At 37.1% G+C, this 16,342-nt stretch overlaps 1 long non-coding RNA gene across 3 annotated transcripts in view; it reads right to left on the bottom strand.

Annotated features, from left to right (window-relative positions):
• The window catches only part of LOC137043953 (uncharacterized), a 97,577-nt gene extending 83,084 nt beyond the window's left edge, over positions 1 to 14,493 (bottom strand). For 2 of the 3 annotated variants that reach the window (XR_010898590.1, XR_010898591.1), the window contains exons 1-3: positions 13,855 to 13,892; positions 13,513 to 13,637; positions 949 to 1,042 (exon numbers count right to left, since the gene is read on the bottom strand). This is a non-coding gene — a long non-coding RNA (uncharacterized lncRNA). Of the gene's footprint in view, positions 1 to 948; positions 1,043 to 13,512; positions 13,638 to 13,854; positions 13,893 to 14,362 lie in introns of those variants that run through there. The other variant, XR_010898589.1, reaches the window with a different exon arrangement.
• Positions 14,494 to 16,342: the final 1,849 nt, after the last annotated feature.

Raw genomic sequence — 16,342 nt, 5'->3', positions numbered from 1 at the left:
GAATATTGTAAGCTCTCTTGAGAGTTTAGTCACTACTTAAATGCGTCTGAGGGCTGACCTGCCCTTCGCTGCGGTAATAATGTGTCGTGGATTAAAATACGATTCCATCCACGACAAGAGGTTCTTGTGATCATTCTAATGATGACTGCCATGTGGCAGGTCCGGCTCCATAGCCGCCGCCATAATCATCCTCCTTTAATAAGACACTTAACACCACCCCTCATTCTCTCGCACCTCTCTCTCTCTCTCTCTCTCTCTCTCTCTCTCTCTCTCTCTCTCTCTCTCTCTCTCTCTCTGTCTAGACCAGGCTGTGAGAAGGGGATTTGTTATTCAGTCTGTGGGTGCATTTGTCAGTGAATCTGTGGCATCAGAAATAGCAGAGGCTTTGCTGGGCTTTGGTGCCGTCTGCCCACATCAGTGCTCAGCTGCATTGGGATACCTGTCAGGGAAAGTTTTGTCTGCGGCCCAGACACATGGCTCAAAATGTCTATGCCATTTTAAAATGCTTTACATAACCAAGTGATGCTTTACAACAAATGTCAATTTGATAACATTAGTTAATGCATTTGGTATCATGAAAAAATGTGTTAACATGATTTTAGGATAGAAAACAGCTTACTTTCTCCTGTGTAAAGTTATTCATACATTATAAAATCCTCCACAAAAAAAAAGTATTCCATACTTTCATTGTACTGAAACCATTTTTTGGAACCTTTATTATTAATCACAATGGTCTGTCCAAAAAAAAGAAAAACCCCCGCAAAATCAACAACTACTCAACAAACAAAACACCCACTTCACTAATAGGTAACATTTCAGAATTATTTATCCCACCTGAAAAAAAATAGCACGATTACCTGCCTATCACATTCCTCCAGGAAATCCTATCTCTGTGTGTGTGTGTGTGTGTGTGTGTGTGTGTATGTGTGTGAGAGAGAGTCTTTTTACCTGCCCCTGCCGCTTCTATCTTCCTGCTCCTCTAATTAACACTGCTGTCTGGCTTTTTCCGACAGCGGGGCTTGTTTGCTGGTGAGTCAGTCTCCTTAGAGAAAAAAAAATAAAGACGTGAGATTGTGTCTGTCATACCCCATCCGGCCTAGCCTGCTGTCGCCCGGCTCACCTCTATTCTCCAATCATTTATTCATGTTGTGCAGTCACTCAGTTCAGTCAGTCAAGATGGTAACACAACATCTTTACCTGTAGAGTTGTGCCAGCTGGCCTCAGTGTTACTGCTGTGACCTGGGTCAGGGTGTTATGTTAGCATAGAGTTTATGCTCACAACAAATACAGACCATGTGAACTTTGAGTTGGGTGACCATTAATCCTTTTTTTCTGGAACTTGTCTTCAGCAATGCCTTTTAGAACAGCTCACAGAATGAAATGACACCTATTTTGAGAAATATTGCATAGTAAAAAAAAAAAAAAAAACAGTAACACTTTATTTTAAAGTTCAGTTATTTACTATTAACTAGTTGCTTATTAGCATGCATATTACAAGGATATTGGCTGTTTATTAGTACTTATAAAGCACATATGAATGCCTTATTCTGAATGACCATATTCTACATCCCTTAATCCTACCCAATACCTAAACTTAAAGGGTTAGTTCACCCAAAAATGAAATGCATGTCATTAATGACTCCCCCTAATGTTGTTCCACACCCGTAAGACCTCCGTTCATCTTCGGAACACAGTTTAAGATATTTTATAATTAGTCCGAGAGCGTATGCAAGTGTATACACACTATACTGTCCATGTCTAGAAAGTTAATAAATATCTTACGGGTGTGGAATGACATTAGGGGGAGTCATTAATGAAATAAATTTCATTTTTGAGTAAACTAACCCTTTAAATACTACAAAAACTACCTTACTAACTATTAATAAGCAGTAAATTAGGAGTTTATTGAGGCAAAAGTCATAGTTAATAGTGAATGTGTTCCCCATACTAAAGTGTTACCAAAAAAACATCACCACATTCAGTTTGTTATTTCAATGTCATCTTTATTTTCCATTTTAGAGAAAAAAATAAACAATTAAACACAATTAACTTTCCCTATGAAGTATTACCTCTATCAAGCTGCTATGCAAACAGGTACATAGTAAGTACCATATGTGAAACTTGACCACAAAAGTATTCATATGGGTCACATTTTTTAAATTTGTATGTAAATATAATTTGACAGCTAAAAAAATCAATTTCCATTGATCTATGGTTTGTTAGGATAGGACAATATTTTGCAGAGATATAACTATTTGACTCTGAAGGTGCAAAAATAATCACAATACTGAGAAAATCAACTTTAAAGTTATTACAAGTCCTTAGCAATGCATATCACTACTAATAAAATATGTGTGATATATTTACGGTAGGAAATTTACAAAATATCTTCATGGAACATGATCTTTATTTAATATCCTAATGATTTTTGGCATAAAAGAAAATGGATCATTTTGACCCATACAATGTATTGTTGTATTGCCATCCATGGTACTGCTTGTGGTACTGGTTTTGAGGTCCAGGGTCACATATATAGTAAAAAGGCTATAATTTATAGTTAATTGTATTATTAATTGTATCGTATTTATGCTGTAATTGTTTTTATGATGAATTATTAACAAGATCAATTTAATTTAATTTCAGTGTGGTAATTATCAGTTCTCAGGTATGCAGGTTTTGCATGCCCACTGATGTCCTCATAAGTAAAATTCGTTTATAATTCATTCAAGTATGCACTGATTACTAAATTATTTTTTTTAGCAGTATAAGAGTATGTTATACAATAGTTCATCACAGTACTACACATGGCATGGTCAAAATACACAAATCTTACAGTTGGGGAAAATTTAATCCAGGACACTTACAAATTCTTCCTCACTTATAAAAGATAAAGGGAGAAAGAAGCAGAGATGAAAAAGGAGAAATGGAAAAGACAGACTCTCAGTCCCCTGAGAAAGCGGAGTGATTAGCGTTTCTGAAACATGAGCAGTTATTTAAAAATCAATGTATTGTCATTAAAGCTGAAGATTGTTCCCTGGGAGAGCAGGTATTGATCTACGCCTGTGCCCACTGGGTATCGACCGGGTCAGTAATTTGCTTCCAAACATATGTGAAGTATGGGGGTGTGCTACAATAATGGCTCTCCACTATTATTACTGTCTTACTCAGCAGGCAATGCACATTAATTACCACCAGTGAGACTCACTGAGAAACATGATTACAGCAGAGACGATATATGAGCTCATACCGATCCTCTCATCACTGCTACAGGATACAAGTGCATCTGATTCTCTTGTGCCAGTGGCGACAGCGGTTTAAAAAAGAGAGTTTTCTGTGTTTAATTATATGCTGTGTTTTTTTTTCGTGTTCTCATCTGGATAGATATCTCAAAAGTCTTGATTATTAACTGCCTTAAATATGTACCTTTATTCTGCCAGCACTTAAACCAAAGTAAGACTGCATTTTGACATCCATTTATTCCACCCTAGAGTGCTTTATAAAAGTGTGTTTGAATTTCAAAGCCGTTCTCTTTAATATAAAGTGAATTATTCACAAAACAAGTAGGGGATTATCATCAAAAGCATTTGGATAATGTAAAATTCAACGCACCAGTCCTTACAACGCAAACAAGATAATATATGCACAGATACACACACACACACACACACACGCTAACCAAAGATCAGCAGAATCTGTGCTTCCCCATGCCCATCAAAACCCCGAACACATCTCTCCAGTCTGACTCCCCAGTGCTTCTACTATGTTTCAGTGATGAGCGGTTAGTCTCAGCAATAATACATTATTTAAAGGAAATTACAAAGAGGTGATTTAATAAATACAGTTCTCTCCCCGGCAAAGACCTTGAAGCTTTGTGTTTATCTAATCCTTTGAGTTTGTGTGTGCTCTTTTACTGTGCGGCCTGCTAGAACAAAACCCAATCATTAAAAATCCCTCTTTAATATTCATAATCTCTTTTGAACTGTAAATTCCATCTGTAGTTTAAAGTGATGACTCACTCATAGAACTCCTCTATAATCCTCTCTCTGCGTCGGGTGGCTCTGAGCCTGGATGCAAAACAGGGCACCAGTGGGACTGTATAAAAGCTATTGCTGATGGAATATGTTATTGTGACAAACATATACTGAACAATGCAAATAAAGACTATAGCTGATGGTAGCAGTCTAGTGTTATTATTCTTATTAGGTGGATTCAGAACACAGCTTATTTTTTATACACCAAACGCCCAATTCCTTTTAATGACATTTTATTACAACAGCAGGTTCTACTATATATATATGTGGATTCGCATGAAAATTATATAAATATATTACAATTCTCACATAATTTTCAAAATCTCACTTATAGGTCATATGCTCACTTTTTCTCTTTCTGTGCCCTGGCCATGCTGACATGTCATGCCTTCTGAATAATCTTCAGTTAATTAAATTGGGAATTGCTACTGTGGAAATGTACCAATTATAGTCTAGTCATTTTTTTGAGCAACTGTACCAAGCATAATTTTTTTTGTTTTTTTTTACTTTAGTACATCTTTCACAAGTGGACATTGTAAAATCTTGTATTATTTTGGAAATGTGAGCTTTTTTTATTTATTTCATCTTTAATCTTAATATATAGCTAGATATCTAAACATAATGAATACCTGTTATAGCATTGCCAATTTATCTGACATTGTAACCACAATCGTTCAAAGTGTGAATTAGCAATTTGTCAGCAGATAGATCAGTATGGACTGCAAGGAAAAGAAACCGATCAATGACTTGTACAAGAGACTAAATAGGGAGGTCAAAGAAGTAAGCTTGGGTCATATCAAATAAGCATATAACAGGAAGGGAGCAGAGAAAAATGATGTTTAAAAAGACAACCATCTACACTGAAAAAAACGTGTTGCATTTACATGATTTAACTGTGTACATCGGTGCCACACGAATCAATTAAGTTAACCAAATATAATTTGTTCATGTAACTTCAACATCATGGAATGAATACATTTTAAGTGACCCAATTAAGTAGTCTCAAAGTTAATTTTATATGGCTCCCTAACATGATTCAAGCATTCAATTTCACATATTTATTCATCCACTTCAATTTCATATATTTTAATGTAACATAACTGAATTATAATACTGCATTAGTTGACGAACTTTTATCTAGCAATAGCACACATTAAATGAATTATAATACTGCACTAGGTAGTTAACAAACTTTTAGCTAGCAATAAATAGCACACATTAGCATCTTAAATGCTACACATTAAAAGCTCCTTCAACAAAGCCGTTAAAACATTAGCTGTATCAATCCACACCCTAATCAAATGCTCCACTCTTCTCCACAATGGTAACCCACGCAAATGTTGATTGTTCTAATAATTTCAACAAAATGAAATATTACACACTATTAAAATCAAGTAACCCCCTTTCTCCTCTTGCTCAAAAATACATAAAATAACATGTTTACACATTTACGTAAAATAACATTTGCAAAGCATGCTGGGAGCTAACAAGCCCTGCCCAGTTTTAGTTAATGCAACACAAATCATTCATGTTATCTCCACACAAACGGATTAAGTAAACTTGAATTTGATTTATATTTAAGTGGATTGATCACAAGCTAATTAAGTTTGGACAAAATGTATTGCAATTGTGTTGCTTTAGCTCATTTTAATTAAGCAATTTGAACAAGCAGTAAAAATATTTTTTATTGCTTATTATATTTTTTTGTTTCAGTATACCGAAAGTATTTTAAGGACCATTATTTTATCTTTTTCTTTATTAAGCAGGGTTTTTCCTACATTGAATTTTTTTTGACGGCCGCCAAAACAAATTTTTGTCCCGCCAAAGCCTTATTTGATGAATTATTGTGATTTATAAATTGATGTAGATTACTAATGCACGTGACAGGGCGCACGTTAACTGAGTGACAGAAAACGAGCAGAGAGCCCGCGCGCACACACCCTCTGTCTTCAAAACGATCACCATCTGAGCTCTCGCTCGCATATATCAATCAAAATCAACAGAACTGACACAATGGTAAAAGGTCGGAAGACTGACTCCGTGTTCCGCGTGGCGCGTTCGCACAATATTTTTCCTGAATTAGCCCACTTGTGAATTGTGCTCAAAAAACGCACTTCTTTTGACAGATGTTTTGCACACACAGCTGACATAAACCATATTTTCAAATAAATGGAAAAATATCCTTATGTAATGTTTTCTGTGTTGACAAATCTTTGGCATTGTTTTAACCGTATGGGTTCACATATAACACGTCCTCTTTTGTCCGATTCGCGAACTAATGACTCATTTGAACCGATTCATTTGAATGAACTGATCTGTCCAACACTGAACTCAGGAATCAGTGTGTAATCATTTAGCCTACTTGCAACACCTCTGAAATGAGAATGCAAGAGTGCTTAACCCATTAAACAAGAGGGGTTAGTAAGAATTAGTTTTAATAATCCATAGTATTTTCATGTATTTATTTTTAGCATTTATATTGATAATGTGTAGTAAATTACCAAAACAACACAAGTTGTTGATAGCCAATAGTTTTATTAAATTGAATATGGTAGAGAATTAGACTTTTTGTTATTACATTTTTAATGCTACTTTTTAATAATTTTTGCCAAAATAATTAATCGGTAAACCATGCAAACTGTGTAAAAACAAGGAACTAAAGAAACAAACATCAAGACATCATGAGATATCAAAATTAGATGAGGTCAGCATCTAATTCAGCAAAATGAAAAAAATTGCATTTATTTCACATTTATTGTCAGTATTGGGCTCACAGATCACACGGGTAGGTACTTTTACTGTTGGTGTGTGTGTGTGTGTGTACGCATGTGTGCGCGTATATGCATGTGTGTGGTGGATGACCATGTCTGGTCAGCCACCACCGAAGACCATTTCTGAACCAGGAAAAACCCTGATTAAGTCCATCAAAACAATATTTTAATTTTTAATTTCCACAACACATTTTAAAACCAATTTTATAATGAATGTTTTCAAAAAACATCCAGTAAACTGATGCCATTAAAGGGATAATTCACCCAAAAATGTACTGAACTTTTTCTCTCTCCATAATATAGAAGTCAATGGGGTCCATCAACTGTTTGGTTGCCCATATTCTTCAAAGTATATTGTTTGTGTTCAGGAGAAAAAAGAAATTCAGACAGTTTTGGAAAAACTTGAACGAGAGTAAATTATTTATTATTGGGTGAACCACCTCTTTAAAGCCAGAATGAGACACTTCGTATCCACTTTATCCTTTGATAAGCGAACAGCCCTCTCTGCTTTTTCCTAAAATTTCTAATTTGTAATTATACAATTAACGGGTGCTAGCAAGCTGCAAGGCCAATGAAAATTAGATTAGCTCAAATTAGACAGACAGACAATGACACAAAACTTCTGTAGCAACAGACTCATAAACAGTTCCATCACCACGTCTGGTCCATTCACCTCTTGAACGTGAACCCTATCTCGTCATCACGCATTCAGTGGATCACCTGGCATGCATCGAGTTTTATTGCCAGCCATTCACATTACCAAAAGTCGACTACGAAAGCCACATCAATCCATAAAGCATTTATTAGGGGTTGCTCCATTTGGTCCCCAAGCAGATGCTATTGTAAAGTTTAATGAATTCATTACCAGGGTTAAGGTGGGAAGAAGGGCAGCTGAGGAGCTCTGTAGTTTTGAATTGGTTATTGGGGGCTTTATCTGTTCCTCACTGCTGAGAGGGAAAAGCCAGGACACATATCACAGGAAATGAAAGAGCTGAATCTTCAATCGAGGTGGATAAAAAATGTATCAAAGGGAAGATAAGAGAGGCAGGCCATGAAATATCCTCCCTGAGTGCTTTGGGATTTTACATGGATATGCGTATCTATGGATACCAATCAGTTGTGCACCGTGACCCGCGATTTTGAGAAGATGAAAAAGTAGAGTTTGGAGATTCGTCTGACAGCGCTCTCGCTGTTCCTCCAAAAGTGCAGCAGCAAACCTCCCCCACAATGCACCGGCAGGCTGGCGGGAAGCTGTAGTTAGGTTCTTCCCCAGATGGCATAGACCCAGGGGTGGCACGGGTTGTTGTTTTTGATGAGCTGTGCATATACAAAAGCTGAACATCTGGAGCTGCCATGTGGCCCCTCCATTTGGCCAGACTCACACCTCCCCGAGCCAGATGCACCCAAGCAACTGCGAGCTAAACAGCATGAATCATTCATAGGCGAGAGACGTAAACACACACACACGCTCACACATCCATGCAGCGCTCATGCGGGAGGCCCAACAACGACTTTGATTAGACTTCTAAAAAGCCATGAATATGCAGCAGGCATTAACGCCGTTAGGAGAGACTGATTTGTCAAATTGTCCATATTTCATTAAGATGGAGTAACACCCAGAGGGCTTGATAATTAAAAAATAAAAAGGAATCCGCCATCCAATTGCCATGTTATCTCAATTATTGAGCTCTTGTGTGCTTAATTAACACTTAGCAAAGAGTTAAGAAGTGGTCTGTGCGCTCTGTGTAGTTGGAGGGAATTACACGAAGGTGAGTTGAGACGGGCGGGGAAAAGGAGACAAAGAGCAGCGATTCACACTCCCTGTCATCTCAGCCAGATCATTCTCATCGAGCTTAATTACAGTTCAAATGAAGCGACGCACTTGCTTACAAATATCGAATCACTCGAGCGTGACTTCGCTAGAAAACAAACAAGTGAATGAGGTACAGAACGAGAAGAAAAGCCAATGGCACACGGCCGGCTGTTAAATAAAGGTGTGTGTTAAATGCCAACTCGGCCCTGAGAGATATGAAACCTTCACAAACGCATAGGTGATGTTATTTGTGGTTTGAGGCAGCTGAGAGCATTGTGTGGGTTCCATTTAATAATTTTAAGAGAAATTGCAAAAGCGGTCTAAGATTTAAAGGGCATATGCTTCCAGAACTACTGCAGTCACAGGGACAGAGGCATTCGCAGCACTGGGAATAAAAGGACCCTAGGAAGGGAGGGTAGAAAATGGCTTTTATAATTAATGAAAAAAATCTAATAAAAACTAACATAACTGGGAAAAAACTGAAACTAATAAAAAACTAAATTCATTAACAAAAAATGAAATGAATAAATGATTAATGGTCTCAAATTAATTTGATCTATCTCACATACACTACCGTTCAAATTACTTTTGTATTTGAAATAAATGAACACTTTTATTCAACAAGGACATGTTAAATTGATAAAAATTGACAGTAAATAATTGACATTAATAATGTTACAAAAGATATCTATTTTGAATATATATTTTTTTTAATTCATCAATGAATTTATCACAATTTCCACAAAAATATTAAGCATTGGTTTTCAATGTTGATAAGAATTATCAAGATCAGTCACTAGAACATTTTTGAGCACCAAATCATCTAGAGATGCACTGGTATGAACATTTTGGCCAATACCGATTACGATAATTCTTTATAGTTGAAAGCCAATCCCAAAGTTTTATATAATTTTTTAACGCCAGATTACAAAAATGTCATGTCCCAAGCACACAATTATAACACACTCTCAGAAAAAAAGGTACAGTACTGTCACTGGGGCGGTACCCTAAGGTACAAAAGTGAAAAGGTACACCTTTGTACCGTACTCACCCCCAAATGGTACATATTAGTACCGTAAAAGGTACATATCAGTACTTTAAGTATGCAAATTAGTACCGTAAAGGTACATATTAGTACCTTTTCCGTTTTGTACCTTAGGGTACCGCCCCCGTGACAGAAATGTACCTTTTTTTCTGACAGTGCATTCTCAATATAATTTTATGTATTCTATATAACAGACTTTCGCTGCACACTGTACTTTCCTTTTTAAAGTAATTCCAATCCTATTTCCATGATATAACCATCATGGCGAACAATGCGGATCTGAAGTGTCTTTGCTTGAAAGAAAAAATCCATTATTTATCGGCCTAAATATATCGGCTAAATTTAATTATCAGGCTGACAACGATATAACATTAAAAATGAACGTATATCGGCTGATACTGATATGGTGATCATGAATCCTTAAAATCAGCATTTTGGAATACTAAAGACTGGATTAATGATAGAAAATTCAGCTTTGCCATCACAGGAGTAAATAACATATTATTTTATAAAACATAAAACTATAAAACTTTGAAAGGTAGTGAATATTAAACATGGAAATTCCACTAAATAGCATTAACACTAGACTTTGGTGAGAAATTTAAAACAGCGTAATATATTTAAATGAAGTTAGCATTCATTCATTTAGTGGCAGCCTAAAGAAATAAAGAAATATAATAATACTAAAAAAACAACAACAACAACACTGCCCTAGTAAAAATGAATGAAAAGTAGAAAAAAAAACCCTGTAAAATAACCCTTGACCAAGCACCATTTGAAGCAGAATGAGGAAGAATACATGTGACAATAATGTAAACATGGCTATATGGAGCATCATTATCTATGTTTATCTCCATTCATTTAGAAACACAAGCTCAACTTCAGCCATTGCACTCTGTGCCCTTGGTGGTGACGATGATTATGATGATGAGGAAGGCTAGCAGCAGTATGTCAATAATGAGCGGCTCTCAAGAATGGTGGACACGTGCGGATAGAAAGAGCGGTGCCACCCTGAGCAGCATTTGCAGCATGTGGTGAGTATGCCACTCTGCTCTAATGAGATGAGCTCTCTACACTAATTAACTCATCCATAACTCTGAGCACTCAATTAATCATTATAGCCAGCTAATTGAAAATAGATAAAGACTGACAAATGTTTAGTCCTCCTTCGAACGTCTCGGCAAAGATTACGGACGTGTTGTGCTTTATTCAATCAATTAAAATAAATCAATTCATTTTCATTTACGCCGGGATTCTTTAACGACTGTATTTATCCCAGTTGGCCTGTGTTTTTTTTTTTGGTTCACTCAACGCCTCATCAGCCCGTCTCTGCGGCATATGGATCTGTGCCTGCGCATTCATATCAATTAATGTGCCAGTCTGATGATGGACAAGGACAGCGGAAGGATTTGCTAACCTCGCTCCTCGGGAAACGCCAATTACGCTCCAGCAGAGCCCCTTAATGAAGTCGATGGGATATCAATCTGTTTACAAACGCCCGGTGACCAGCAAGAGCGAACCGCAGTAAGCTTTTTAAATGGACGCTTCACATCTCACGTTGTTATTTATTCATAGAGCAGGGCTACGGTGCACAGAATGTTGTGGCATGATTATAAAAGGCTAGACTGAGTGGAAACGGTTGACCTGTGCGGACAAACTCAGAGACAACAGTCCTCATGTGACCCCGTCAATGATCATCTTACGTTACAGTCTGCTCCAGTTGCACTTCAGGCCTGGTAAACATAAGCCACTGAAACATTAAAAAAAATTCTTTAAAAAAACCCATCAATCTGTGATTACCTTTCACATCTAGAGATAACTAAAAAAGTCTTAAGTTCCAGATATAGACTCAGCGGTGTCTGCCAGATCAAGGTCAGTTCACCGTCACATTCTGCAGTCAAAGTGAGCTCCCAGTTCTCCATCTCTGGAGCTCTTCCACCACTCACTGTGAAAGAATCATTATTTAGTCCTTTCGTAAGCAAACCATGTCCCCGTTCACGTATTAATCTTTCATATGTTTCCAAGATCTAGCCTTCTGTAATCCCATCTGTATAAGACACAACAAAGCAGAACAAAAGAGAGTTTGCCATGAATAATGTATTGTTTCTCTCATAAAAGGCTTTAGTTGCGTCTGTTATGTTTCACTCTTGCGGGGAGAATCTATTGATCCCTTGTTTTTTTTGTTTTTTTATTGGGCTCTACAGTGCTTCCGTTCCCTTTATAACAAATGATCACACTACGCTGACTTTATCGCAACACAAACACAGACACACGGCCGACAGAAAAACAGGCCATTTACAAGCACTCGCGCTCGTATGCATTCACAAATAACGAAACGAGTACAAATTATGAATCTTACGAGCAAACCGCATAATGATTTCTAATTACAAGCAAATTAGGGTACTTACGGGACATAACCATAAAGAGACTTCATTCTTAAATCTCTTACCCAAAACACTTTGCTATGAAAAATAAATATGTTATGATCCTAAACGACAAATGTGGGCCTGTAAGCCTCATACGTCAGAACGGCCGAATGAGGCAAACAGCGCTGTTAACAAGAAAGGGCTTTAAATCAGGAGCAGAGAGTACATTTCCTGTGAAATATTAATGTGGCAACCGTGTTTGTGTACAGGGGAACAAAGGCCAGAGTGTTGTACATCAATGGCTTGACAGCACTGCTGGCTCCACAGGCCAAGAACTGCTTATTCATACCGTGACAGGGTTTGAGTGTGTGTGAGTGTGTGTGTGAGTGCGTGTGTGGGGAGGGGGGTGCGAGGAGAGAGAGTCATTTATTATATATAGAGCTGGTGGAGCATGTTCGTGGTCTGCAATGTGCGTGTTAGTTTACAAAGAGTGGTTTTCAGTAAACTCATTAAAAAAATCTCTGGAGAACGGAAAGAGTTGGTCAAGTAATTGCTTTCAGGCTCTAAAATTCACACACATTTTATATTCTGAGGAAAACACTAATTTTGCACAGTTAATACAAGGAACAATTCTCATATTAAAGAATCACAACAGTCTTTACCCTGTAGTGCAGTGCAAGAACATTTCAGCTTCCAAATACGATTTGTATTTTCAGCACCGTATTCAACTTCAATAAACTACTCAAAATATAACTTATAGACAAAAATATGACATTATTAATATAATCATAATCAAATTGATGGTAAAACTGCAGAAAGTGATGTGACTAATGATTCACCTTCACCCAACATAGAACTAATTATTTGACCATTTACGGCATTTCATTATTCTTTGTTTCCCTATAGCAGCATGTAGATGGGATCAGTCACTAGAACATTTTCAATTGGAGACCTGAATTTTTTTTACAGTGTATAGCTGTATTTTTATTTCAGGTTTTGTCATTTTAGTACCTCAACTTCAAGTTATTTCAGTTAGGCAACATGTCTTATTTTTTTGTTTTTAATAGTTTTTTATTTTGGGTTAGGGATTTTTCATTTTCATTTTTCATTTCATCATTATTTTTATTACTTAAAACTATTTTTAATAGTTTAAATTAGCAATACCAATAATGGGATATAATATATTTTGCGTGATTTTGGCTAAAGAAGCTAAATGCATGATAGCTGGATATAGACTGATAGTATAACTTGTTATTAGATTTGATTTTTTGAAGTGAATTATGAAATAAACAGCATTATATATAAACATGCCTATTATTACCTTCATAGAAAATAGCTAATAAGTGGTGTTTTATAGATGGCTGCCAAACGGACTGATCTAAAGGGATTTTTCTCTGGCTCAGGTCCAGAGTTATGCCAGAAACAGGTAACCAAGAAGAGCTGAAATGAATACAGAACACTGCCGACAGCGTGCATGGAAGCTTACCTGAAGCTAATTCTGCAAAACTCTTTCAGTAAGATCAGTCTTCTCTGTGCATGCATCAACTACTAAGATGAAGACCACCTGGTCCAACTGCTCTGGACCTGGCACAACTTGACGTTTACTTCAACCTGCAAGGGGACAAACTAACTTTTATTAACTCTTTCCATGAACATTAGTCATATTGTAAACAAAAGTTGACATCACAAATCCCATGTCCCGATACGTCTGACTCAACACCACAAGTGGTACAGTCAGAGTACAATAATGGCTCTAATTTTCTAATTATACACTCTGTAAAGAGACATTTCAACCAAAAATATACTCGTGTAGTCATCATCTGCTTACCCTCATGTCATTCCAAACCGGTTTACGTTATTTTCTTCTGTGGAACAAAAAAGAAGATATTTCTACAAATATCTCTGTTTTTTTTCCAAGTCAATTGAAGTTCAGTGCTGTGGTAACACTTTACAGTGTCTCATTTCTAAACAATATATATATTGCCAATAATAGTCGACTAGAAGAGGCTTGGTCGACCAAAATTATATTAGTCTGAAAAAAACTCCATAGATTGTAGCAAAACCACACGTGCTATGACGGACAGATCGTTAGCGGCAGGAAATCCAAACTTTCGCCTATCATTCATCGACCTCTAATATGGCTCATCACTTGAAACATGTAAGTAGTAGCAATTCTTCAAGTCCGCTTGCACTAATGTAGAAAAATTTGTGAAGCATATCTGTGTTTGTGTGCAGAGCTTGCTCACTGCATGGCATACAAGTGCCGACGCGATCACTTGCATTTACTTAAAGGGTTAGTTCACTCAAAAATGAAATTTCTTTCATTAATGACTCACCCCAATGTCGTTCCACACCCGTAAGACCTCCGTTAATCCTCGGAACACAGTTTAAGATATTTTAGATTTAGTCCGAGGGCTTTCCCACGTCCAGAAGGTAATGAAAACATCATCAAAGTAGTCTATATGTGACATCAGTTGGTTAGTTAGACTCTTTTGAAGCGTCGACAATACATTTTGGTCCAAAAATAACAAAAATACGACTTTATTCAGCATTGTCGTCTCTTCCGTGTTCCTCAAATAAAGATTTAAACGGGCATGAATCATGATTCGGATCATGTGTCAAACTGGCAAACTGCTGAAATCACGTGACATTGGCGATCCGAATCATGAATCAATCTGCTGATTCATGACCGTTTGAATCTTTATTTGAGGGTTGAAAACAAATGCGTAAGAGAAGACAATGCTGAATAAAGCCGTATTTTTTGTTATTTTTGGACCAAAATGTATTCTCAATGCTTCAAGGAGTCTAACTAACCAACTGATGTCACATATAGACTACTTTGGTGATGTTTTTATTACCTTCTGGACGTGGACAGCAAGTAGGCATACACTTACATTCAAAGGACAGAAAGATATTTAAGATATTTAAATCTAAAATATCTTAAACTGTGTTCTGAGGATGAACGGAGGTCTTACGGGTGTGGAACGACATTAGGGAGAGTCATTTATTAATGACAGAAATTTCATTTTTGGGTGAACTAACCCTTTAAAACACTCCATCATTTTTGGTCATAATGGTCATAACTCATTCCATCATTTGGTCATTCCATCATTTGGTCATAACTCCATCATTTTTGGTCATAATGCAAACTGTAAAATGTCTGTAAATTCGCAATAACAACAAACGTGTTTTTGCAAAATAATAAAAAAGCACTTGATCTACCCTCTCGGTCTCAGTGAAATTGAGCATGTAACAAAAATGAAAATGATACTAATGTTAAAGTTATTGTAAAGTGTTACCAATGTTGTTTTGGACCGATTGTATCGACAAAACACTTCTTCAAAATAACTTTTTTTTGTATCCCGCAAAAGAAAGAAATTCATAAAAAAACAACAACAAAAACAGGATATTCAAAATGATAAATGTAAGATGGTTTATGGATGGCTGGATTGTATGAAGTGAGTTTTACATACCAAAATGTAGTCAGGTGGTTTAAGAGGAAAAGCTGGAATGTAAGAAGATACCTGAAAAGGAATGTCGCTATAAAAGTCTAAAATGACAAATACTTTGTGTCTAGACTAGAACCATGCATTTAGAAAGTTCATGAGGTCAAAGTTTTAACGTCATGTTTACATTAAATCAGAACTGATGCTCGTGATACCACATATTCAGCATCACACTAGTGCAGCTGGCTTTGAGCGAGCACGGAGCTCCTGTACCTCAGAGAACTCCTCCCTCCCCGTGTCACTAATCTAGCCTGCTCTGCATTGTCAAAGCCCTGTGTTTGAACAATGGAGCTGTCTTCTTGTCTGCTAATTTGGGAACAAACATTTGCCTGCGTGGCAAACAAGCTCTCCCAGGAAGTGCTATTAATAGGATAATTAGGCAGACGGTAATGAGCTGGATTACTGCTAATTATGATAAGATTTGTTTTGGCATTTGCCTGAGAGGCAGCGGAGAGTTAGAGTTGGCCCAGGAGTTTAGAGCTGAGCGGCGGAGTGCGGTGCACCTGAATCAACACAGAGACAGTCACAGCGTGTGTGACGGGAGATAACACCAAAAGCAGTTTCGCTCTCTCCCTAGAGCCCTCAGTGTCATTTTGGCCAGACTTCCGCCAGCTATGTGCAACCTCGGGCATTGAAGCGCCACATGGGCCAGGTTGTTGTTGTGTGACTGAGCTACGGGACCTTATTAGTGTCAGGCCAAGGATGCTAGAGCTGTGCTAAGCCTTCAGCACACGGTAAGCCCGCTATGTCAGGTCAAGGGTAACGTAAGCTAGGCCTACAAGCTAATTACCTGATGAGACAAGGCTGATA

This window comes from Pseudorasbora parva, chromosome 16 (genome assembly GCF_024679245.1).
Source record: "Pseudorasbora parva isolate DD20220531a chromosome 16, ASM2467924v1, whole genome shotgun sequence".
NCBI lineage: Eukaryota > Metazoa > Chordata > Actinopteri > Cypriniformes > Gobionidae > Pseudorasbora > Pseudorasbora parva.
Note: the sequence above shows the minus strand (reverse complement) of the source record. Positions and strands in the feature narration are given on the sequence as shown.